Genomic DNA, 26,792 nt, shown 5'->3' with positions numbered 1-26,792 from the left:
GCGACAAAAGCCTGTAATCTTCTTCGACAATACCTACCTAATAAGCCACACAAACGGGGCTATAAACTGCTTATTCTCTGCGACGATCGTGGCTTTGCTTACGATTTTGAAATTTATTCTGGAATGGAGAACGATCCCGAGCTAAGACATCCAAGTGAGCCAGACTTAGGAGCTAGTTCAAATATCGTAGTACGCTTAGTTAGGTCCATACCAAAGAATAAAAATTACAAATTATTCTTTGATAATTATTATACATCACCAGAATTGATTGCTCATTTGGCCAAACAGGGACCAACTATTACACCTATATCTTGAGATATGTTAGGCACAATGTAAGCCTTTAAATCTTTACACATGGCTTCATCAGCTTTTATAGTAATCAAAACCTCGCCAAGAGGTGTAACAATTGATCCACCGAAACCTTTTATTACATTATTTTCTGCACACGGTTGAATGTCCAGCAATAGTTGATTAGCCACCGACTCCGTTATCGTAATGCATGTACTTCCAAAATCTATAAAAGCATTTACTTTTATGTCATTAATAATTATGGGCATAAAATACTTTGAACCTTCATCACGATCAGTAATCAATTGTACCTTTTGCGGAGGCATAGAGTTTTTTGTATTACGACTTTTAAGTTTGAAGCATTCCTCCTTAATGTGACCCATTTTATTACAATATGAACATTTACGTATTTTTAAAAAACAATTATTTTCATTATGTCCCTTTTTACTACAAAACGAACAATTACTTACTAATTTTTCACGCATTTTATAAGTACAACGATTGGCAGTATGACCGCGCCTTTTGCAAGTGTGACATTTAACATTATTAGAATACCTAACGTCCGTACTCTCATATTTGTGAGACACTGGAACGGCTAAAGCTGAGGTTCTCAATGATGACAAATAATTTAATAATGAATTTGGTTCACGACAACCCGCCGATATCGCTCCTATTTCTACCAACTCGTTACCTATCGTACCTATAATTGCCTCTGTTATTAACGATGGTTGTATGTTACATGCATTACCTAGCGCCAGTTTATCATAGTAAAATGGTAAATAATCCATATCGGGACGCCTAATGGTATTTACTAAATCACGTAACATACTTAATTTACTTTTATGGGACGGAAAAGCTGTTAACAATTTATTTTTAAATTCCGCCCAAGGGCGGTTTATATCTTGCAGTTGTAATTGATTATACCAACTACGAGCATAACCTTTTAATTTTGAAGCGCAATTAAATAGTAATGTTTTCTCATCCCAGCCATACATGTTGGAAATGCCCTCTACCTTACGGAGCCACAACTCCATGGTTATTAACGACGTTTGAGGGTCGTATTCAGGTACTGGGTCACTCCGACCTACATAACGAATATTAGTATTGAAAGAACTATTATTACAATGTTCATCATACGTAAATCCCTCTTGAGATGACAGCTGTGGTCTGCCTGTGATAGTCGTTGAGTCCTGTGCGACTACAACAGGCAGCGAACCAATTGTGCACGAAGGAGTCTGCACTGTAGACTGTGAGTGCGCGGCCCGCTCACTAACAATCACAGACGGCATGGCCTGTAATGTAATGAGGTCGACTGCAACCCTCCGTCAATTGGAACATGCCGAGCTTTGTAAATTTCATTTTCCAAATTATGTAACCGTTGTGCCAACCGACGGTTTTCTATTTCGGCAAGCAACCGACGACGTAAACGCTTTTCCCGTCTTGCACTTGATTTGTCTTTTTTTGACTTCGACCCCATAGTCACAATATTAGTACTATAAATATCACAGTTACGTCGTAAACAAACACAATAACAAGCGTTCTTCGGCTAACTACGCAGTTAAATTGTCCATCCCGGAAACACAAGAACAAGCGTTCATCGGTTAACTACGCAGTTAAATTGTCCATCGCACTTCTGAACTGTAAGAGTATATAATAAAATTAAACTATAGTTCATTCTATTAATCTATTTAATGAACACAGTTTATCACTCGTATATATATTAACAAAAAAACAATAAAACATAATTGTGGACGAGTAGCAAGAACGCAAAAGTAGTAGCCGTGAGGTGTCCTTCACACCGGGCGACGGATGTCGAACTAACTCGGCTCACCAAGGACGTGCGTAGCAAGCGCCGATTCGGATACTCGAGAACAATAGGTGTTAGGCTGGCATCCCCACTATGGTCGCGTCCTCGTTCACTATAAACTCGCATTAAATATGTCATCGTTTGCAAAGTTATTGCATATCATAGTTCATATATACCGCTTTTTAAATAAATTATCAAATAAGAAATGCATGTCATCTGGAGCAAGTTCAGAAATGTTACCTGAAGCTGCTAAATCAATCAATTTTAAGCCTTCGCCTAACTTTAAATACATAAGAAAGTAATTAAAATCTAAGTTTGAGGAAGCAGATAAGATAGCGTCAACGTCTAGTGTACCGTCAGGGTCTGCGCCTTCGTCTGTGTCAAATGAAATAACTGAAAACGACAGTAAGATAAAAATGACGGTACAACCACCTCTACCACCAAATTCTCCACCACCAATCCTTTGAATTTTGAAATTAAGACCGAAGTTGTGGATGATATGTATGAAGTTAACACAGAAGAAAGACCAAATAGGGGACAGACAGTAGAATATTCTATAGAGTTTGAGTCCTAAGCAGAAAACCTAAAAAAACAATGTGCAATGCAAGGATTTCATTCGTGGTACATGCAAGAGAGGAGAAACCTGCAATTATGTGCATGTGCTGGATTTGGACAACTACTTTTGAAAAGGAAAGCTTCTTTAGAACTGGTTATTTGCCACCACATACGTTACGCCATTTGAAATAATGCATCCAGTTTATCCTACCCTACCAACGGAAATGCAAGCTGGATCCTATTCGGGACCACCAGGATCAAGAAACGAAAGACGAGACAGTCCCGTTCAAAACGGGACTTGTGGTCATGTTGCATATACACCATTCCGTGCGGCTGTCTCTCCGCCTACTTATGCTTGGTGTTGAAAATACAGACCAACCGGTATACAAGAAATGTCTGAATTGTGAATTCCATAAGGTCAGATACCAATAAAATCAAGCAAAGATAGACATATCGATAAAATCCACTAAAACATTGGATGAAAATATTGCAAAATTGTTGAATAAGAAGAACTGGCTTACCACTGTGCTCAAAGTTATATTGTCCTGTCCAGACACTTATTACAATAGCGATGTAACTGCCTGAATTTATACTACTAATATACGGTATAATATTTTTTGTAAACATACCATTACGTACATGAAAATATACTGTACTTATTTTAATTTTATGCCTTGCTGTGCGATGGTTCTTTTACGATGATTATGATTTCAGTATTTTATAATTTTAAATATATTAACCCTACAAGAGAACCATAGAAGAACCATATGCGGAACACCGACTTTAATCGTTCCTGTAGCTATAAAAGTATTAGTAGCGACATCTTTTGACTTGACTTGATAGAAGCTACTGATTTTTAGCAATATAGTAATACGATCCATTACCGAAAGATGTTGTTCGTGTTTTTGTTATAGTGAACTCAGGGTGAAATTTGAATGAAAGTGTTGCGTTAGTAAGTTGTTTTTTATATTACAATAGTAAACGTATCAGTAAATCATATTTTTATATATGTTGTTGTTTTATATGTGTTGCTGTCCTTGTGAATACTTTGATTTTATTATAGATAATGTCGCGAAGAAGATTGTGTGATGCAGATATTGAGGGTTTCTTGAATATTCCTCCTGGAAGCGAAGATGAACAAGATTTCTATGACGCTGAAAGTGATGATGACATCGAAAAAGTTCAATCAATCCGAAACATTTTATCCGAGGCGCTTAGCGACGTGGAAACTTCCTCATCTCCGCAGAAACGTCAGTGTTCGTCTCCTGTTAACGAGGTTGTTACGAATATTGAAAATTATCAACCAGAAATATTAGAGCCTCAGTCTAGTACATCAGGAATGACTTCCGGGACAACTACAGGTACCATTACACAATGTCGGGCATCTAGACGATCATGGAGTATGAGTAACACAATCGGTCATAGATCTAGAATCCCTGGCTCTGTCACTCAAAGAAAAAGAGGAGATTTATTTGGAAGAAAACTTCTTTCCAATCACTTCCTTTATCATGTACTGGAAACACAAATTTACAGTCACCGATTATAGACTTCGAAACTCCCCTGCAATATTTTTCATGGTTTTTTGATAATGAATTATTTCAACATATCGTAGAAGAAATGCACAAATTTAGTATACAAAAAATCCATCAAAGCCGTATATAATAACAACTAATGAATTGGAAAAGTTTACAGGTATCTGTGTGATTATGAGTCTGGCGCCACTGCCAAATATTCGAATGTATTGGGCATCTGAATTAGGTATTCCTTTGATTATAAAGACGATGTCGCTAAATCAATTCAAAAAAATCTGTCAATTCCTACATTTTAACGATAATTCTACGCAACCGCCATCAGATAGTCCAGGGTATGACCGTTTGCATAAAATTAGGCCCATATTGGAAACATTAAAAAAAATGTCAAAGCGTGCCGAAAAGAGAAGCACTATCAGTCGACGAGCAAATGTGCGCGACAAAAGCCTGTAATCTTCTTCGACAATACCTACCTAATAAGCCACACAAACGGGGCTATAAACTGCTTATTCTCTGCGACGATCGTGGCTTTGCTTACGATTTTGAAATTTATTCTGGAATGGAGAACGATCCCGAGCTAAGACATCCAAGTGAGCCAGACTTAGGAGCTAGTTCAAATATCGTAGTACGCTTAGTTAGGTCCATACCAAAGAATAAAAATTACAAATTATTCTTTGATAATTATTATACATCACCAGAATTGATTGCTCATTTGGCCAAACAGGGACCAACTATTACACCTATATCTTGAGATATGTTAGGCACAATGTAAGCCTTTAAATCTTTACACATGGCTTCATCAGCTTTTATAGTAATCAAAACCTCGCCAAGAGGTGTAACAATTGATCCACCGAAACCTTTTATTACATTATTTTCTGCACACGGTTGAATGTCCAGCAATAGTTGATTAGCCACCGACTCCGTTATCGTAATGCATGTACTTCCAAAATCTATAAAAGCATTTACTTTTATGTCATTAATAATTATGGGCATAAAATACTTTGAACCTTCATCACGATCAGTAATCAATTGTACCTTTTGCGGAGGCATAGAGTTTTTGTATTACGACTTTTAAGTTTGAAGCATTCCTCCTTAATGTGACCCATTTTATTACAATATGAACATTTACGTATTTTTAAAAAACAATTATTTTCATTATGTCCCTTTTTACTACAAAACGAACAATTACTTACTAATTTTTCACGCATTTTATAAGTACAACGATTGGCAGTATGACCGCGCCTTTTGCAAGTGTGACATTTAACATTATTAGAATACCTAACGTCCGTACTCTCATATTTGTGAGACACTGGAACGGCTAAAGCTGAGGTTCTCAATGATGACAAATAATTTAATAATGAATTTGGTTCACGACAACCCGCCGATATCGCTCCTATTTCTACCAACTCGTTACCTATCGTACCTATAATTGCCTCTGTTATTAACGATGGTTGTATGTTACATGCATTACCTAGCGCCAGTTTATCATAGTAAAATGGTAAATAATCCATATCGGGACGCCTAATGGTATTTACTAAATCACGTAACATACTTAATTTACTTTTATGGGACGGAAAAGCTGTTAACAATTTATTTTTAAATTCCGCCCAAGGGCGGTTTATATCTTGCAGTTGTAATTGATTATACCAACTACGAGCATAACCTTTTAATTTTGAAGCGCAATTAAATAGTAATGTTTTCTCATCCCAGCCATACATGTTGGAACTGCCGTCTACCTTACGGAGCCACAACACCATGGTTATTAACGACGTTTGAGGGTCGTATTCTGGTACTGGGTCACTCCGACCTACATAACGAATATTAGTATTGAAAGAACTATTATTACAATGTTCATCATACGTAAATCCCTCTTGAGATGACAGCTGTGGTCTGCCTGTGATAGTCGTTGAGTCCTGTGCGACTACAACAGGCAGCGAACCAATTGTGCACGAAGGAGTCTGCACTGTAGACTGTGAGTGCGCGGCCCGCTCACTAACAATCACAGACGGCATGGCCTGTAATGTAATGAGGTCGACTGCAACCCTCCGTCAATTGGAACATGCCGAGCTTTGTAAATTTCATTTTCCAAATTATGTAACCGTTGTGCCAACCGACGGTTTTCTATTTCGGCAAGCAACCGACGACGTAAACGCTTTTCCCGTCTTGCACTTGATTTGTCTTTTTTTGACTTCGACCCCATAGTCACAATATTAGTACTATAAATATCACAGTTACGTCGTAAACAAACACAATAACAAGCGTTCTTCGGCTAACTACGCAGTTAAATTGTCTATCCCGGAAACACAAGAACAAGCGTTCATCGGTTAACTACGCAGTTAAATTGTCCATCGCACTTCTGAACTGTAAGAGTATATAATAAAATTAAACTATAGTTCATTCTATTAATTTATGAACACAGTTTATCACTCGTATATATATTAACAAAAAAACAATAAAACATAATTGTGGACGAGTAGCAAGAACGCAAAAGTAGTAGCCGTGAGGTGTCCTTCACACCGGGCGACGGATGTCGAACTTACTCGGCTCACCAAGGACGTGCGTAGCAAGCGCCGATTCGGATACTCGAGAACAATAGGTGTTAGGCTGCCATCCCCACTATGGTCGCGTCCTCGTTCACTATAAACTCGCATTAAATATGTCATCGTTTGCAAAGTTATTGCATATCATAGTTCATATATACCGCTTTTTAAATAAATTATCAAATAAGAAATGCATGTCATCTGGAGCAAGTTCAGAAATGTTACCTGAAGCTGCTAAATCAATCAATTTTAAGCCTTCGCCTAACTTTAAATACATAAGAAAGTAATTAAAATCTAAGTTTGAGGAAGCAGATAAGATAGCGTCAACGTCTAGTGTACCGTCAGGGTCTGCGCCTTCGTCTGTGTCAAATGAAATAACTGAAAACGACAGTAAGATAAAAATGACGGTACAACCACCTCTACCACCAAATTCTCCACCACCAATCCTTTGAATTTTGAAATTAAGACCGAAGTTGTGGATGATATGTATGAAGTTAACACAGAAGAAAGACCAAATAGGGGACAGACAGTAGAATATTCTATAGAGTTTGAGTCCTAAGCAGAAAACCTAAAAAAACAATGTGCAATGCAAGGATTTCATTCGTGGTACATGCAAGAGAGGAGAAACCTGCAATTATGTGCATGTGCTGGATTTGGACAACTACTTTTGAAAAGGAAAGCTTCTTTAGAACTGGTTATTTGCCACCACATACGTTACGCCATTTGAAATAATGCATCCAGTTTATCCTACCCTACCAACGGAAATGCAAGCTGGATCCTATTCGGGACCACCAGGATCAAGAAACGAAAGACGAGACAGTCCCGTTCAAAACGGGACTTGTGGTCATGTTGCATATACACCATTCCGTGCGGCTGTCTCTCCGCCTACTTATGCTTGGTGTTGAAAATACAGACCAACCGGTATACAAGAAATGTCTGAATTGTGAATTCCATAAGGTCAGATACCAATAAAATCAAGCAAAGATAGACATATCGATAAAATCCACTAAAACATTGGATGAAAATATTGCAAAATTGTTGAATAAGAAGAACTGGCTTACCACTGTGCTCAAAGTTATATTGTCCTGTCCAGACACTTATTACAATAGCGATGTAACTGCCTGAATTTATACTACTAATATACGGTATAATATTTTTTGTAAACATACCATTACGTACATGAAAATATACTGTACTTATTTTAATTTTATGCCTTGCTGTGCGATGGTTCTTTTACGATGATTATGATTTCAGTATTTTATAATTTTAAATATATTAACCCTACAAGAGAACCATAGAAGAACCATATGCGGAACACCGACTTTAATCGTTCCTGTAGCTATAAAAGTATTAGTAGCGACATCTTTTGACTTGACTTGATAGAAGCTACTGATTTTTAGCAATATAGTAATACGATCCATTACCGAAAGATGTTGTTCGTGTTTTTGTTATAGTGAACTCAGGGTGAAATTTGAATGAAAGTGTTGCGTTAGTAAGTTGTTTTTTATATTACAATAGTAAACGTATCAGTAAATCATATTTTTATATATGTTGTTGTTTTATATGTGTTGCTGTCCTTGTGAATACTTTGATTTTATTATAGATAATGTCGCGAAGAAGATTGTGTGATGCAGATATTGAGGGTTTCTTGAATATTCCTCCTGGAAGCGAAGATGAACAAGATTTCTATGACGCTGAAAGTGATGATGACATCGAAAAAGTTCAATCAATCCGAAACATTTTATCCGAGGCGCTTAGCGACGTGGAAACTTCCTCATCTCCGCAGAAACGTCAGTGTTCGTCTCCTGTTAACGAGGTTGTTACGAATATTGAAAATTATCAACCAGAAATATTAGAGCCTCAGTCTAGTACATCAGGAATGACTTCCGGGACAACTACAGGTACCATTACACAATGTCGGGCATCTAGACGATCATGGAGTATGAGTAACACAATCGGTCATAGATCTAGAATCCCTGGCTCTGTCACTCAAAGAAAAAAGAGGAGATTTATTTGGAAGAAAACTTCTTTCCAATCACTTCCTTTATCATGTACTGGAAACACAAATTTACAGTCACCGATTATAGACTTCGAAACTCCCCTGCAATATTTTTCATGGTTTTTTGATAATGAATTATTTCAACATATCGTAGAAGAAATGCACAAATTTAGTATACAAAAAATCCATCAAAGCCGTATATAATAACAACTAATGAATTGGAAAAGTTTACAGGTATCTGTGTGATTATGAGTCTGGCGCCACTGCCAAATATTCGAATGTATTGGGCATCTGAATTAGGTATTCCTTTGATTATAAAGACGATGTCGCTAAATCAATTCAAAAAAATCTGTCAATTCCTACATTTTAACGATAATTCTACGCAACCGCCATCAGATAGTCCAGGGTATGACCGTTTGCATAAAATTAGGCCCATATTGGAAACATTAAAAAAAATGTCAAAGCGTGCCGAAAAGAGAAGCACTATCAGTCGACGAGCAAATGTGCGCGACAAAAGCCTGTAATCTTCTTCGACAATACCTACCTAATAAGCCACACAAACGGGGCTATAAACTGCTTATTCTCTGCGACGATCGTGGCTTTGCTTACGATTTTGAAATTTATTCTGGAATGGAGAACGATCCCGAGCTAAGACATCCAAGTGAGCCAGACTTAGGAGCTAGTTCAAATATCGTAGTACGCTTAGTTAGGTCCATACCAAAGAATAAAAATTACAAATTATTCTTTGATAATTATTATACATCACCAGAATTGATTGCTCATTTGGCCAAACAGGGACCAACTATTACACCTATATCTTGAGATATGTTAGGCACAATGTAAGCCTTTAAATCTTTACACATGGCTTCATCAGCTTTTATAGTAATCAAAACCTCGCCAAGAGGTGTAACAATTGATCCACCGAAACCTTTTATTACATTATTTTCTGCACACGGTTGAATGTCCAGCAATAGTTGATTAGCCACCGACTCCGTTATCGTAATGCATGTACTTCCAAAATCTATAAAAGCATTTACTTTTATGTCATTAATAATTATGGGCATAAAATACTTTGAACCTTCATCACGATCAGTAATCAATTGTACCTTTTGCGGAGGCATAGAGTTTTTTGTATTACGACTTTTAAGTTTGAAGCATTCCTCCTTAATGTGACCCATTTTATTACAATATGAACATTTACGTATTTTTAAAAAACAATTATTTTCATTATGTCCCTTTTTACTACAAAACGAACAATTACTTACTAATTTTTCACGCATTTTATAAGTACAACGATTGGCAGTATGACCGCGCCTTTTGCAAGTGTGACATTTAACATTATTAGAATACCTAACGTCCGTACTCTCATATTTGTGAGACACTGGAACGGCTAAAGCTGAGGTTCTCAATGATGACAAATAATTTAATAATGAATTTGGTTCACGACAACCCGCCGATATCGCTCCTATTTCTACCAACTCGTTACCTATCGTACCTATAATTGCCTCTGTTATTAACGATGGTTGTATGTTACATGCATTACCTAGCGCCAGTTTATCATAGTAAAATGGTAAATAATCCATATCGGGACGCCTAATGGTATTTACTAAATCACGTAACATACTTAATTTACTTTTATGGGACGGAAAAGCTGTTAACAATTTATTTTTAAATTCCGCCCAAGGGCGGTTTATATCTTGCAGTTGTAATTGATTATACCAACTACGAGCATAACCTTTTAATTTTGAAGCGCAATTAAATAGTAATGTTTTCTCATCCCAGCCATACATGTTGGAAATGCCCTCTACCTTACGGAGCCACAACTCCATGGTTATTAACGACGTTTGAGGGTCGTATTCAGGTACTGGGTCACTCCGACCTACATAACGAATATTAGTATTGAAAGAACTATTATTACAATGTTCATCATACGTAAATCCCTCTTGAGATGACAGCTGTGGTCTGCCTGTGATAGTCGTTGAGTCCTGTGCGACTACAACAGGCAGCGAACCAATTGTGCACGAAGGAGTCTGCACTGTAGACTGTGAGTGCGCGGCCCGCTCACTAACAATCACAGACGGCATGGCCTGTAATGTAATGAGGTCGACTGCAACCCTCCGTCAATTGGAACATGCCGAGCTTTGTAAATTTCATTTTCCAAATTATGTAACCGTTGTGCCAACCGACGGTTTTCTATTTCGGCAAGCAACCGACGACGTAAACGCTTTTCCCGTCTTGCACTTGATTTGTCTTTTTTTGACTTCGACCCCATAGTCACAATATTAGTACTACAAATATCACAGTTACGTCGTAAACAAACACAATAACAAGCGTTCTTCGGCTAACTACGCAGTTAAATTGTCCATCCCGGAAACACAAGAACAAGCGTTCATCGGTTAACTACGCAGTTAAATTGTCCATCGCACTTCTGAACTGTAAGAGTATATAATAAAATTAAACTATAGTTCATTCTATTAATTTATGAACACAGTTTATCACTCGTATATATATTAACAAAAAAACAATAAAACATAATTGTGGACGAGTAGCAAGAACGCAAAAGTAGTAGCCGTGAGGTGTCCTTCACACCGGGCGACGGATGTCGAACTAACTCGGCTCACCAAGGACGTGCGTAGCAAGCGCCGATTCGGATACTCGAGAACAATAGGTGTTAGGCTGCCATCCCCACTATGGTCGCGTCCTCGTTCACTATAAACTCGCATTAAATATGTCATCGTTTGCAAAGTTATTGCATATCATAGTTCATATATACCGCTTTTTAAATAAATTATCAAATAAGAAATGCATGTCATCTGGAGCAAGTTCAGAAATGTTACCTGAAGCTGCTAAATCAATCAATTTTAAGCCTTCGCCTAACTTTAAATACATAAGAAAGTAATTAAAATCTAAGTTTGAGGAAGCAGATAAGATAGCGTCAACGTCTAGTGTACCGTCAGGGTCTGCGCCTTCGTCTGTGTCAAATGAAATAACTGAAAACGACAGTAAGATAAAAATGACGGTACAACCACCTCTACCACCAAATTCTCCACCACCAATCCTTTGAATTTTGAAATTAAGACCGAAGTTGTGGATGATATGTATGAAGTTAACACAGAAGAAAGACCAAATAGGGGACAGACAGTAGAATATTCTATAGAGTTTGAGTCCTAAGCAGAAAACCTAAAAAAACAATGTGCAATGCAAGGATTTCATTCGTGGTACATGCAAGAGAGGAGAAACCTGCAATTATGTGCATGTGCTGGATTTGGACAACTACTTTTGAAAAGGAAAGCTTCTTTAGAACTGGTTATTTGCCACCACATACGTTACGCCATTTGAAATAATGCATCCAGTTTATCCTACCCTACCAACGGAAATGCAAGCTGGATCCTATTCGGGACCACCAGGATCAAGAAACGAAAGACGAGACAGTCCCGTTCAAAACGGGACTTGTGGTCATGTTGCATATACACCATTCCGTGCGGCTGTCTCTCCGCCTACTTATGCTTGGTGTTGAAAATACAGACCAACCGGTATACAAGAAATGTCTGAATTGTGAATTCCATAAGGTCAGATACCAATAAAATCAAGCAAAGATAGACATATCGATAAAATCCACTAAAACATTGGATGAAAATATTGCAAAATTGTTGAATAAGAAGAACTGGCTTACCACTGTGCTCAAAGTTATATTGTCCTGTCCAGACACTTATTACAATAGCGATGTAACTGCCTGAATTTATACTACTAATATACGGTATAATATTTTTTGTAAACATACCATTACGTACATGAAAATATACTGTACTTATTTTAATTTTATGCCTTGCTGTGCGATGGTTCTTTTACGATGATTATGATTTCAGTATTTTATAATTTTAAATATATTAACCCTACAAGAGAACCATAGAAGAACCATATGCGGAACACCGACTTTAATCGTTCCTGTAGCTATAAAAGTATTAGTAGCGACATCTTTTGACTTGACTTGATAGAAGCTACTGATTTTTAGCAATATAGTAATACGATCCATTACCGAAAGATGTTGTTCGTGTTTTTGTTATAGTGAACTCAGGGTGAAATTTGAATGAAAGTGTTGCGTTAGTAAGTTGTTTTTTATATTACAATAGTAAACGTATCAGTAAATCATATTTTTATATATGTTGTTGTTTTATATGTGTTGCTGTCCTTGTGAATACTTTGATTTTATTATAGATAATGTCGCGAAGAAGATTGTGTGATGCAGATATTGAGGGTTTCTTGAATATTCCTCCTGGAAGCGAAGATGAACAAGATTTCTATGACGCTGAAAGTGATGATGACATCGAAAAAGTTCAATCAATCCGAAACATTTTATCCGAGGCGCTTAGCGACGTGGAAACTTCCTCATCTCCGCAGAAACGTCAGTGTTCGTCTCCTGTTAACGAGGTTGTTACGAATATTGAAAATTATCAACCAGAAATATTAGAGCCTCAGTCTAGTACATCAGGAATGACTTCCGGGACAACTACAGGTACCATTACACAATGTCGGGCATCTAGACGATCATGGAGTATGAGTAACACAATCGGTCATAGATCTAGAATCCCTGGCTCTGTCACTCAAAGAAAAAAGAGGAGATTTATTTGGAAGAAAACTTCTTTCCAATCACTTCCTTTATCATGTACTGGAAACACAAATTTACAGTCACCGATTATAGACTTCGAAACTCCCCTGCAATATTTTTCATGGTTTTTTGATAATGAATTATTTCAACATATCGTAGAAGAAATGCACAAATTTAGTATACAAAAAATCCATCAAAGCCGTATATAATAACAACTAATGAATTGGAAAAGTTTACAGGTATCTGTGTGATTATGAGTCTGGCGCCACTGCCAAATATTCGAATGTATTGGGCATCTGAATTAGGTATTCCTTTGATTATAAAGACGATGTCGCTAAATCAATTCAAAAAAATCTGTCAATTCCTACATTTTAACGATAATTCTACGCAACCGCCATCAGATAGTCCAGGGTATGACCGTTTGCATAAAATTAGGCCCATATTGGAAACATTAAAAAAAATGTCAAAGCGTGCCGAAAAGAGAAGCACTATCAGTCGACGAGCAAATGTGCGCGACAAAAGCCTGTAATCTTCTTCGACAATACCTACCTAATAAGCCACACAAACGGGGCTATAAACTGCTTATTCTCTGCGACGATCGTGGCTTTGCTTACGATTTTGAAATTTATTCTGGAATGGAGAACGATCCCGAGCTAAGACATCCAAGTGAGCCAGACTTAGGAGCTAGTTCAAATATCGTAGTACGCTTAGTTAGGTCCATACCAAAGAATAAAAATTACAAATTATTCTTTGATAATTATTATACATCACCAGAATTGATTGCTCATTTGGCCAAACAGGGACCAACTATTACACCTATATCTTGAGATATGTTAGGCACAATGTAAGCCTTTAAATCTTTACACATGGCTTCATCAGCTTTTATAGTAATCAAAACCTCGCCAAGAGGTGTAACAATTGATCCACCGAAACCTTTTATTACATTATTTTCTGCACACGGTTGAATGTCCAGCAATAGTTGATTAGCCACCGACTCCGTTATCGTAATGCATGTACTTCCAAAATCTATAAAAGCATTTACTTTTATGTCATTAATAATTATGGGCATAAAATACTTTGAACCTTCATCACGATCAGTAATCAATTGTACCTTTTGCGGAGGCATAGAGTTTTTTGTATTACGACTTTTAAGTTTGAAGCATTCCTCCTTAATGTGACCCATTTTATTACAATATGAACATTTACGTATTTTTAAAAAACAATTATTTTCATTATGTCCCTTTTTACTACAAAACGAACAATTACTTACTAATTTTTCACGCATTTTATAAGTACAACGATTGGCAGTATGACCGCGCCTTTTGCAAGTGTGACATTTAACATTATTAGAATACCTAACGTCCGTACTCTCATATTTGTGAGACACTGGAACGGCTAAAGCTGAGGTTCTCAATGATGACAAATAATTTAATAATGAATTTGGTTCACGACAACCCGCCGATATCGCTCCTATTTCTACCAACTCGTTACCTATCGTACCTATAATTGCCTCTGTTATTAACGATGGTTGTATGTTACATGCATTACCTAGCGCCAGTTTATCATAGTAAAATGGTAAATAATCCATATCGGGACGCCTAATGGTATTTACTAAATCACGTAACATACTTAATTTACTTTTATGGGACGGAAAAGCTGTTAACAATTTATTTTTAAATTCCGCCCAAGGGCGGTTTATATCTTGCAGTTGTAATTGATTATACCAACTACGAGCATAACCTTTTAATTTTGAAGCGCAATTAAATAGTAATGTTTTCTCATCCCAGCCATACATGTTGGAAATGCCCTCTACCTTACGGAGCCACAACTCCATGGTTATTAACGACGTTTGAGGGTCGTATTCAGGTACTGGGTCACTCCGACCTACATAACGAATATTAGTATTGAAAGAACTATTATTACAATGTTCATCATACGTAAATCCCTCTTGAGATGACAGCTGTGGTCTGCCTGTGATAGTCGTTGAGTCCTGTGCGACTACAACAGGCAGCGAACCAATTGTGCACGAAGGAGTCTGCACTGTAGACTGTGAGTGCGCGGCCCGCTCACTAACAATCACAGACGGCATGGCCTGTAATGTAATGAGGTCGACTGCAACCCTCCGTCAATTGGAACATGCCGAGCTTTGTAAATTTCATTTTCCAAATTATGTAACCGTTGTGCCAACCGACGGTTTTCTATTTCGGCAAGCAACCGACGACGTAAACGCTTTTCCCGTCTTGCACTTGATTTGTCTTTTTTTGACTTCGACCCCATAGTCACAATATTAGTACTACAAATATCACAGTTACGTCGTAAACAAACACAATAACAAGCGTTCTTCGGCTAACTACGCAGTTAAATTGTCCATCCCGGAAACACAAGAACAAGCGTTCATCGGTTAACTACGCAGTTAAATTGTCCATCGCACTTCTGAACTGTAAGAGTATATAATAAAATTAAACTATAGTTCATTCTATTAATTTATGAACACAGTTTATCACTCGTATATATATTAACAAAAAAACAATAAAACATAATTGTGGACGAGTAGCAAGAACGCAAAAGTAGTAGCCGTGAGGTGTCCTTCACACCGGGCGACGGATGTCCAGCTTACTCGGCTCACCAAGGACGTGCGTAGCAAGCGCCGATTCGGATACTCGAGAACAATAGGTGTTAGGCTGCCATCCCCACTATGGTCGCGTCCTCGTTCACTATAAACTCGCATTAAATATGTCATCGTTTGCAAAGTTATTGCATATCATAGTTCATATATACCGCTTTTTAAATAAATTATCAAATAAGAAATGCATGTCATCTGGAGCAAGTTCAGAAATGTTACCTGAAGCTGCTAAATCAATCAATTTTAAGCCTTCGCCTAACTTTAAATACATAAGAAAGTAATTAAAATCTAAGTTTGAGGAAGCAGATAAGATAGCGTCAACGTCTAGTGTACCGTCAGGGTCTGCGCCTTCGTCTGTGTCAAATGAAATAACTGAAAACGACAGTAAGATAAAAATGACGGTACAACCACCTCTACCACCAAATTCTCCACCACCAATCCTTTGAATTTTGAAATTAAGACCGAAGTTGTGGATGATATGTATGAAGTTAACACAGAAGAAAGACCAAATAGGGGACAGACAGTAGAATATTCTATAGAGTTTGAGTCCTAAGCAGAAAACCTAAAAAAACAATGTGCAATGCAAGGATTTCATTCGTGGTACATGCAAGAGAGGAGAAACCTGCAATTATGTGCATGTGCTGGATTTGGACAACTACTTTTGAAAAGGAAAGCTTCTTTAGAACTGGTTATTTGCCACCACATACGTTACGCCATTTGAAATAATGCATCCAGTTTATCCTACCCTACCAACGGAAATGCAAGCTGGATCCTATTCGGGACCACCAGGATCAAGAAACGAAAGACGAGACAGTCCCGTTCAAAACGGGACTTGTGGTCATGTTGCATATACACCATTCCGTGCGGCTGTCTCTCCGCCTACTTATGCTTGGTGTTGAAAATACAGACCAACCGGTATACAAGAAATGTCTGAATTGTGAATTCCATAAGGTCAGATACCAATAAAATCAAGCAAAGATAGACATATCGATAAAATCCACTAAAACATTGGATGAAAATATTGCAAAATTGTTGAATAAGAAGAACTGGCTTACCACTGTGCTCAAAGTTATATTGTCCTGTCCAGACACTTATTACAATAGCGATGTAACTGCCTGAATTTATACTACTAATATACGGTATAATATTTTTTGTAAACATACCATTACGTACATGAAAATATACTGTACTTATTTTAATTTTATGCCTTGCTGTGCGATGGTTCTTTTACGATGATTATGATTTCAGTATTTTATAATTTTAAATATATTAACCCTACAAGAGAACCATAGAAGAACCATATGCGGAACACCGACTTTAATCGTTCCTGTAGCTATAAAAGTATTAGTAGCGACATCTTTTGACTTGACTTGATAGAAGCTACTGATTTTTAGCAATATAGTAATACGATCCATTACCGAAAGATGTTGTTCGTGTTTTTGTTATAGTGAACTCAGGGTGAAATTTGAATGAAAGTGTTGCGTTAGTAAGTTGTTTTTTATATTACAATAGTAAACGTATCAGTAAATCATATTTTTATATATGTTGTTGTTTTATATGTGTTGCTGTCCTTGTGAATACTTTGATTTTATTATAGATAATGTCGCGAAGAAGATTGTGTGATGCAGATATTGAGGGTTTCTTGAATATTCCTCCTGGAAGCGAAGATGAACAAGATTTCTATGACGCTGAAAGTGATGATGACATCGAAAAAGTTCAATCAATCCGAAACATTTTATCCGAGGCGCTTAGCGACGTGGAAACTTCCTCATCTCCGCAGAAACGTCAGTGTTCGTCTCCTGTTAACGAGGTTGTTACGAATATTGAAAATTATCAACCAGAAATATTAGAGCCTCAGTCTAGTACATCAGGAATGACTTCCGGGACAACTACAGGTACCATTACACAATGTCGGGCATCTAGACGATCATGGAGTATGAGTAACACAATCGGTCATAGATCTAGAATCCCTGGCTCTGTCACTCAAAGAAAAAAGAGGAGATTTATTTGGAAGAAAACTTCTTTCCAATCACTTCCTTTATCATGTACTGGAAACACAAATTTACAGTCACCGATTATAGACTTCGAAACTCCCCTGCAATATTTTTCATGGTTTTTTGATAATGAATTATTTCAACATATCGTAGAAGAAATGCACAAATTTAGTATACAAAAAATCCATCAAAGCCGTATATAATAACAACTAATGAATTGGAAAAGTTTACAGGTATCTGTGTGATTATGAGTCTGGCGCCACTGCCAAATATTCGAATGTATTGGGCATCTGAATTAGGTATTCCTTTGATTATAAAGACGATGTCGCTAAATCAATTCAAAAAAATCTGTCAATTCCTACATTTTAACGATAATTCTACGCAACCGCCATCAGATAGTCCAGGGTATGACCGTTTGCATAAAATTAGGCCCATATTGGAAACATTAAAAAAAATGTCAAAGCGTGCCGAAAAGAGAAGCACTATCAGTCGACGAGCAAATGTGCGCGACAAAAGCCTGTAATCTTCTTCGACAATACCTACCTAATAAGCCACACAAACGGGGCTATAAACTGCTTATTCTCTGCGACGATCGTGGCTTTGCTTACGATTTTGAAATTTATTCTGGAATGGAGAACGATCCCGAGCTAAGACATCCAAGTGAGCCAGACTTAGGAGCTAGTTCAAATATCGTAGTACGCTTAGTTAGGTCCATACCAAAGAATAAAAATTACAAATTATTCTTTGATAATTATTATACATCACCAGAATTGATTGCTCATTTGGCCAAACAGGGACCAACTATTACACCTATATCTTGAGATATGTTAGGCACAATGTAAGCCTTTAAATCTTTACACATGGCTTCATCAGCTTTTATAGTAATCAAAACCTCGCCAAGAGGTGTAACAATTGATCCACCGAAACCTTTTATTACATTATTTTCTGCACACGGTTGAATGTCCAGCAATAGTTGATTAGCCACCGACTCCGTTATCGTAATGCATGTACTTCCAAAATCTATAAAAGCATTTACTTTTATGTCATTAATAATTATGGGCATAAAATACTTTGAACCTTCATCACGATCAGTAATCAATTGTACCTTTTGCGGAGGCATAGAGTTTTTTGTATTACGACTTTTAAGTTTGAAGCATTCCTCCTTAATGTGACCCATTTTATTACAATATGAACATTTACGTATTTTTAAAAAACAATTATTTTCATTATGTCCCTTTTTACTACAAAACGAACAATTACTTACTAATTTTTCACGCATTTTATAAGTACAACGATTGGCAGTATGACCGCGCCTTTTGCAAGTGTGACATTTAACATTATTAGAATACCTAACGTCCGTACTCTCATATTTGTGAGACACTGGAACGGCTAAAGCTGAGGTTCTCAATGATGACAAATAATTTAATAATGAATTTGGTTCACGACAACCCGCCGATATCGCTCCTATTTCTACCAACTCGTTACCTATCGTACCTATAATTGCCTCTGTTATTAACGATGGTTGTATGTTACATGCATTACCTAGCGCCAGTTTATCATAGTAAAATGGTAAATAATCCATATCGGGACGCCTAATGGTATTTACTAAATCACGTAACATACTTAATTTACTTTTATGGGACGGAAAAGCTGTTAACAATTTATTTTTAAATTCCGCCCAAGGGCGGTTTATATCTTGCAGTTGTAATTGATTATACCAACTACGAGCATAACCTTTTAATTTTGAAGCGCAATTAAATAGTAATGTTTTCTCATCCCAGCCATACATGTTGGAAATGCCCTCTACCTTACGGAGCCACAACTCCATGGTTATTAACGACGTTTGAGGGTCGTATTCAGGTACTGGGTCACTCCGACCTACATAACGAATATTAGTATTGAAAGAACTATTATTACAATGTTCATCATACGTAAATCCCTCTTGAGATGACAGCTGTGGTCTGCCTGTGATAGTCGTTGAGTCCTGTGCGACTACAACAGGCAGCGAACCAATTGTGCACGAAGGAGTCTGCACTGTAGACTGTGAGTGCGCGGCCCGCTCACTAACAATCACAGACGGCATGGCCTGTAATGTAATGAGGTCGACTGCAACCCTCCGTCAATTGGAACATGCCGAGCTTTGTAAATTTCATTTTCCAAATTATGTAACCGTTGTGCCAACCGACGGTTTTCTATTTCGGCAAGCAACCGACGACGTAAACGCTTTTCCCGTCTTGCACTTGATTTGTCTTTTTTTGACTTCGACCCCATAGTCACAATATTAGTACTATAAATATCACAGTTACGTCGTAAACAAACACAATAACAAGCGTTCTTCGGCTAACTACGCAGTTAAATTGTCTATCCCGGAAACACAAGAACAAGCGTTCATCGGTTAACTACGCAGTTAAATTGTCCATCGCACTTCTGAACTGTAAGAGTATATAATAAAATTAAACTATAGTTCATTCTATTAATGTATTTTATGAACACAGTTTATCACTCGTATATATATTAACAAAAAAACATAATTGTGGACGAGTAGCAAGAACGCAAAAGTAGTAGCGGTGAGGTGTCCTTCACACCGGGCGACGGATGTCGAACTAACTCGGCTCACCAAGGACGTGCGTAGCAAGCGCCGATTCGGATACGCGAGAACAATAGGTGTTAGGCTGGCATCCCCACTATGGTCGCGTCCTCGTTCACTATAAACTCGCATTAAATATGTCATCGTTTGCAAAGTTATTGCATATCATAGTTCATATATACCGCTTTTTAAATAAATTATCAAATAAGAAATGCATGTCATCTGGAGCAAGTTCAGAAATGTTACCTGAAGCTGCTAAATCAATCAATTTTAAGCCTTCGCCTAACTTTAAATACATAAGAAAGTAATTAAAATCTAAGTTTGAGGAAGCAGATAAGATAGCGTCAACGTCTAGTGTACCGTCAGGGTCTGCGCCTTCGTCTGTGTCAAATGAAATAACTGAAAACGACAGTAAGATAAAAATGACGGTACAACCACCTCTACCACCAAATTCTCCACCACCAATCCTTTGAATTTTGAAATTAAGACCGAAGTTGTGGATGATATGTATGAAGTTAACACAGAAGAAAGACCAAATAGGGGACAGACAGTAGAATATTCTATAGAGTTTGAGTCCTAAGCAGAAAACCTAAAAAAACAATGTGCAATGCAAGGATTTCATTCGTGGTACATGCAAGAGAGGAGAAACCTGCAATTATGTGCATGTGCTGGATTTGGACAACTACTTTTGAAAAGGAAAGCTTCTTTAGAACTGGTTATTTGCCACCACATACGTTACGCCATTTGAAATAATGCATCCAGTTTATCCTACCCTACCAACGGAAATGCAAGCTGGATCCTATTCGGGACCACCAGGATCAAGAAACGAAAGACGAGACAGTCCCGTTCAAAACGGGACTTGTGGTCATGTTGCATATACACCATTCCGTGCGGCTGTCTCTCCGCCTACTTATGCTTGGTGTTGAAAATACAGACCAACCGGTATACAAGAAATGTCTGAATTGTGAATTCCATAAGGTCAGATACCAATAAAATCAAGCAAAGATAGACATATCGATAAAATCCACTAAAACATTGGATGAAAATATTGCAAAATTGTTGAATAAGAAGAACTGGCTTACCACTGTGCTCAAAGTTATATTGTCCTGTCCAGACACTTATTACAATAGCGATGTAACTGCCTGAATTTATACTACTAATATACGGTATAATATTTTTTGTAAACATACCATTACGTACATGAAAATATACTGTACTTATTTTAATTTTATGCCTTGCTGTGCGATGGTTCTTTTACGATGATTATGATTTCAGTATTTTATAATTTTAAATATATTAACCCTACAAGAGAACCATAGAAGAACCATATGCGGAACACCGACTTTAATCGTTCCTGTAGCTATAAAAGTATTAGTAGCGACATCTTTTGACTTGACTTGATAGAAGCTACTGATTTTTAGCAATATAGTAATACGATCCATTACCGAAAGATGTTGTTCGTGTTTTTGTTATAGTGAACTCAGGGTGAAATTTGAATGAAAGTGTTGCGTTAGTAAGTTGTTTTTTATATTACAATAGTAAACGTATCAGTAAATCATATTTTTATATATGTTGTTGTTTTATATGTGTTGCTGTCCTTGTGAATACTTTGATTTTATTATAGATAATGTCGCGAAGAAGATTGTGTGATGCAGATATTGAGGGTTTCTTGAATATTCCTCCTGGAAGCGAAGATGAACAAGATTTCTATGACGCTGAAAGTGATGATGACATCGAAAAAGTTCAATCAATCCGAAACATTTTATCCGAGGCGCTTAGCGACGTGGAAACTTCCTCATCTCCGCAGAAACGTCAGTGTTCGTCTCCTGTTAACGAGGTTGTTACGAATATTGAAAATTATCAACCAGAAATATTAGAGCCTCAGTCTAGTACATCAGGAATGACTTCCGGGACAACTACAGGTACCATTACACAATGTCGGGCATCTAGACGATCATGGAGTATGAGTAACACAATCGGTCATAGATCTAGAATCCCTGGCTCTGTCACTCAAAGAAAAAAGAGGAGATTTATTTGGAAGAAAACTTCTTTCCAATCACTTCCTTTATCATGTACTGGAAACACAAATTTACAGTCACCGATTATAGACTTCGAAACTCCCCTGCAATATTTTTCATGGTTTTTTGATAATGAATTATTTCAACATATCGTAGAAGAAATGCACAAATTTAGTATACAAAAAATCCATCAAAGCCGTATATAATAACAACTAATGAATTGGAAAAGTTTACAGGTATCTGTGTGATTATGAGTCTGGCGCCACTGCCAAATATTCGAATGTATTGGGCATCTGAATTAGGTATTCCTTTGATTATAAAGACGATGTCGCTAAATCAATTCAAAAAAATCTGTCAATTCCTACATTTTAACGATAATTCTACGCAACCGCCATCAGATAGTCCAGGGTATGACCGTTTGCATAAAATTAGGCCCATATTGGAAACATTAAAAAAAATGTCAAAGCGTGCCGAAAAGAGAAGCACTATCAGTCGACGAGCAAATGTGCGCGACAAAAGCCTGTAATCTTCTTCGACAATACCTACCTAATAAGCCACACAAACGGGGCTATAAACTGCTTATTCTCTGCGACGATCGTGGCTTTGCTTACGATTTTGAAATTTATTCTGGAATGGAGAACGATCCCGAGCTAAGACATCCAAGTGAGCCAGACTTAGGAGCTAGTTCAAATATCGTAGTACGCTTAGTTAGGTCCATACCAAAGAATAAAAATTACAAATTATTCTTTGATAATTATTATACATCACCAGAATTGATTGCTCATTTGGCCAAACAGGGACCAACTATTACACCTATATCTTGAGATATGTTAGGCACAATGTAAGCCTTTAAATCTTTACACATGGCTTCATCAGCTTTTATAGTAATCAAAACCTCGCCAAGAGGTGTAACAATTGATCCACCGAAACCTTTTATTACATTATTTTCTGCACACGGTTGAATGTCCAGCAATAGTTGATTAGCCACCGACTCCGTTATCGTAATGCATGTACTTCCAAAATCTATAAAAGCATTTACTTTTATGTCATTAATAATTATGGGCATAAAATACTTTGAACCTTCATCACGATCAGTAATCAATTGTACCTTTTGCGGAGGCATAGAGTTTTTTGTATTACGACTTTTAAGTTTGAAGCATTCCTCCTTAATGTGACCCATTTTATTACAATATGAACATTTACGTATTTTTAAAAAACAATTATTTTCATTATGTCCCTTTTTACTACAAAACGAACAATTACTTACTAATTTTTCACGCATTTTATAAGTACAACGATTGGCAGTATGACCGCGCCTTTTGCAAGTGTGACATTTAACATTATTAGAATACCTAACGTCCGTACTCTCATATTTGTGAGACACTGGAACGGCTAAAGCTGAGGTTCTCAATGATGACAAATAATTTAATAATGAATTTGGTTCACGACAACCCGCCGATATCGCTCCTATTTCTACCAACTCGTTACCTATCGTACCTATAATTGCCTCTGTTATTAACGATGGTTGTATGTTACATGCATTACCTAGCGCCAGTTTATCATAGTAAAATGGTAAATAATCCATATCGGGACGCCTAATGGTATTTACTAAATCACGTAACATACTTAATTTACTTTTATGGGACGGAAAAGCTGTTAACAATTTATTTTTAAATTCCGCCCAAGGGCGGTTTATATCTTGCAGTTGTAATTGATTATACCAACTACGAGCATAACCTTTTAATTTTGAAGCGCAATTAAATAGTAATGTTTTCTCATCCCAGCCATACATGTTGGAAATGCCCTCTACCTTACGGAGCCACAACTCCATGGTTATTAACGACGTTTGAGGGTCGTATTCTGGTACTGGGTCACTCCGACCTACATAACGAATATTAGTATTGAAAGAACTATTATTACAATGTTCATCATACGTAAATCCCTCTTGAGATGACAGCTGTGGTCTGCCTGTGATAGTCGTTGAGTCCTGTGCGACTACAACAGGCAGCGAACCAATTGTGCACGAAGGAGTCTGCACTGTAGACTGTGAGTGCGCGGCCCGCTCACTAACAATCACAGACGGCATGGCCTGTAATGTAATGAGGTCGACTGCAACCCTCCGTCAATTGGAACATGCCGAGCTTTGTAAATTTCATTTTCCAAATTATGTAACCGTTGTGCCAACCGACGGTTTTCTATTTCGGCAAGCAACCGACGACGTAAACGCTTTTCCCGTCTTGCACTTGATTTGTCTTTTTTGACTTCGACCCCATAGTCACAATATTAGTACTATAAATATCACAGTTACGTCGTAAACAAACACAATAACAAGCGTTCTTCGGCTAACTACGCAGTTAAATTGTCTATCCCGGAAACACAAGAACAAGCGTTCATCGGTTAACTACGCAGTTAAATTGTCCATCGCACTTCTGAACTGTAAGAGTATATAATAAAATTAAACTATAGTTCATTCTATTAATTTATGAACACAGTTTATCACTCGTATATATATTAACAAAAAAACAATAAAACATAATTGTGGACGAGTAGCAAGAACGCAAAAGTAGTAGCCGTGAGGTGTCCTTCACACCGGGCGACGGATGTCGAACTAACTCGGCTCACCAAGGACGTGCGTAGCAAGCGCCGATTCGGATACGCGAGAACAATAGGTGTTAGGCTGGCATCCCCACTATGGTCGCGTCCTCGTTCACTATAAACTCGCATTAAATATGTCATCGTTTGCAAAGTTATTGCATATCATAGTTCATATATACCGCTTTTTAAATAAATTATCAAATAAGAAATGCATGTCATCTGGAGCAAGTTCAGAAATGTTACCTGAAGCTGCTAAATCAATCAATTTTAAGCCTTCGCCTAACTTTAAATACATAAGAAAGTAATTAAAATCTAAGTTTGAGGAAGCAGATAAGATAGCGTCAACGTCTAGTGTACCGTCAGGGTCTGCGCCTTCGTCTGTGTCAAATGAAATAACTGAAAACGACAGTAAGATAAAAATGACGGTACAACCACCTCTACCACCAAATTCTCCACCACCAATCCTTTGAATTTTGAAATTAAGACCGAAGTTGTGGATGATATGTATGAAGTTAACACAGAAGAAAGACCAAATAGGGGACAGACAGTAGAATATTCTATAGAGTTTGAGTCCTAAGCAGAAAACCTAAAAAAACAATGTGCAATGCAAGGATTTCATTCGTGGTACATGCAAGAGAGGAGAAACCTGCAATTATGTGCATGTGCTGGATTTGGACAACTACTTTTGAAAAGGAAAGCTTCTTTAGAACTGGTTATTTGCCACCACATACGTTACGCCATTTGAAATAATGCATCCAGTTTATCCTACCCTACCAACGGAAATGCAAGCTGGATCCTATTCGGGACCACCAGGATCAAGAAACGAAAGACGAGACAGTCCCGTTCAAAACGGGACTTGTGGTCATGTTGCATATACACCATTCCGTGCGGCTGTCTCTCCGCCTACTTATGCTTGGTGTTGAAAATACAGACCAACCGGTATACAAGAAATGTCTGAATTGTGAATTCCATAAGGTCAGATACCAATAAAATCAAGCAAAGATAGACATATCGATAAAATCCACTAAAACATTGGATGAAAATATTGCAAAATTGTTGAATAAGAAGAACTGGCTTACCACTGTGCTCAAAGTTATATTGTCCTGTCCAGACACTTATTACAATAGCGATGTAACTGCCTGAATTTATACTACTAATATACGGTATAATATTTTTTGTAAACATACCATTACGTACATGAAAATATACTGTACTTATTTTAATTTTATGCCTTGCTGTGCGATGGTTCTTTTACGATGATTATGATTTCAGTATTTTATAATTTTAAATATATTAACCCTACAAGAGAACCATAGAAGAACCATATGCGGAACACCGACTTTAATCGTTCCTGTAGCTATAAAAGTATTAGTAGCGACATCTTTTGACTTGACTTGATAGAAGCTACTGATTTTTAGCAATATAGTAATACGATCCATTACCGAAAGATGTTGTTCGTGTTTTTGTTATAGTGAACTCAGGGTGAAATTTGAATGAAAGTGTTGCGTTAGTAAGTTGTTTTTTATATTACAATAGTAAACGTATCAGTAAATCATATTTTTATATATGTTGTTGTTTTATATGTGTTGCTGTCCTTGTGAATACTTTGATTTTATTATAGATAATGTCGCGAAGAAGATTGTGTGATGCA

The 26,792-nt window shown here is 37.2% G+C and overlaps 6 pseudogenes; all 6 read left to right on the top strand.

The window, feature by feature from the left end:
- The first annotated feature begins 2,328 nt into the window (after positions 1 to 2,328).
- On the top strand, positions 2,329 to 2,842 carry LOC131852569 (uncharacterized; annotated as a pseudogene).
- A 4,095-nt stretch (positions 2,843 to 6,937) lies between these two features.
- LOC131852568 (uncharacterized) lies at positions 6,938 to 7,451 on the top strand (annotated as a pseudogene).
- A 4,097-nt stretch (positions 7,452 to 11,548) lies between these two features.
- Positions 11,549 to 12,062, top strand: LOC131852567 (uncharacterized; annotated as a pseudogene).
- Positions 12,063 to 16,159: 4,097 nt separating this feature from the next.
- On the top strand, positions 16,160 to 16,673 carry LOC131852566 (uncharacterized; annotated as a pseudogene).
- Positions 16,674 to 20,767: 4,094 nt separating this feature from the next.
- On the top strand, positions 20,768 to 21,281 carry LOC131852565 (uncharacterized; annotated as a pseudogene).
- A 4,096-nt stretch (positions 21,282 to 25,377) lies between these two features.
- On the top strand, positions 25,378 to 25,891 carry LOC131852564 (uncharacterized; annotated as a pseudogene).
- Positions 25,892 to 26,792: the final 901 nt, after the last annotated feature.

The sequence above is a fragment of the Achroia grisella genome, unplaced genomic scaffold (assembly GCF_030625045.1).
Source record: "Achroia grisella isolate CSIRO2021 unplaced genomic scaffold, CSIRO_AGI_Agris_v1 utg8557, whole genome shotgun sequence".
Lineage (NCBI taxonomy): Eukaryota > Metazoa > Arthropoda > Insecta > Lepidoptera > Pyralidae > Achroia > Achroia grisella.
This window is presented reverse-complemented; position numbering and strand designations above follow the sequence as displayed.